The sequence below is a fragment of the Petromyzon marinus genome, unplaced genomic scaffold (genome assembly GCF_048934315.1).
Source record: "Petromyzon marinus isolate PM22_M1 ecotype Great Lakes invasive population unplaced genomic scaffold, UKy_Petmar_22M1.pri1.0 PM_G_Scaffold_67, whole genome shotgun sequence".
Lineage (NCBI taxonomy): Eukaryota > Metazoa > Chordata > Hyperoartia > Petromyzontiformes > Petromyzontidae > Petromyzon > Petromyzon marinus.
The window spans coordinates 635,001-636,097 of NW_027423021.1; the positions used below are offsets into that span (position 1 = coordinate 635,001).

Genomic DNA, 1,097 nt, shown 5'->3' on the forward strand with positions numbered 1-1,097 from the left:
CACCATCACTCATCTGCAGCTTCTTGTGGTCCAGGCTCCGGGCGCCTCCTCCTCCTACAAACAACAACTTTACACTACACTATACACTACACTATACACTACACTATACACTACACTATACACTACACTATACACTACACTATACACTACACTATACACTACACTATACACTGTCCATACCGTAGCAGCGAGACCTCCCGCGTGCACGGCGAGGCAGTCAACATCTCCTGGCCACCGTGATGACGATGACGACGACGATGATGACGATGATGATTAGAGACACCGTAAACTCCACATATACAGCGGCAGCAGCAGCAGGCGAGGTCAGCGTGTGGATCTCACCCACGACCTCCCGCGTGCACGGCGAGGCAGTCAACATCTCCGCCACCACTACCACCACCACCACCACCCCCACCACCACCACCACCACCCCCACCACCACCACCACCACCGCCCCCAACACCACCACCACCGCCACCACCACCACCACCACCACCACCCCCACCACCGCCCCCACCACCGCCACCACCACCACCACCACCCCCACCACCACCACCACCACCGCCGCTCACCGGGACGCTTGCCGGCGGCGCTCCAAATGCCCCAGGCGGTGCCCAGCAGGAAGGGCGCCAGAAACGGCGCCGCCACCGCCACCATCAGCGTCAACATCAGCGTCACCATCAAGCGGACGGAGGAGGTGGTGGTGGGGGTGGTGGAGGAGGTGGAGGTGGTGGGGGTGGTGGGGGTGGTGGTGGTGGGGGTGGTGGGGGTGGTGGGGGTGGTGGGAGTGGTGGTGTTGGTGGTGTTGACTATGAGAGCGGGAAGACACGGGGAGATACGGGGAGTTACGGGGAGACAGAGAGAGACAGAAACACGGAGAGACAGAGACACAGACAGAGAGACAGAGACACAGACAGAGAGAGACAGAGACACAGACAGAGAGACAGAGACACAGACAGAGAGACAGAGGCAGACAGAGAGACAGAGAGAGACAGTCTGTGTATATCTGTGTGTGTGTGTCTGTGTGTCTGTGTGTGTCTGTGTCTGTGTGTATCTGTGTGTGTCTGTGTCTTGTAATTACCAGCACGCTGTTCCGG

At 59.0% G+C, this 1,097-nt stretch overlaps 1 protein-coding gene across 1 annotated transcript in view; it reads right to left on the bottom strand.

Annotated features, from left to right (window-relative positions):
* LOC142920118 (uncharacterized) overlaps positions 1-803 on the bottom strand; it is a 14,233-nt gene extending 13,430 nt beyond the window's left edge. The window contains exon 1 of the mRNA XM_076062581.1: positions 573-803. The gene's annotated coding sequence lies outside the window, so the exon portion shown is untranslated. The remainder of the gene's footprint in view (positions 1-572) is intronic.
* Between the last annotated feature and the right edge of the window lie 294 nt (positions 804-1,097).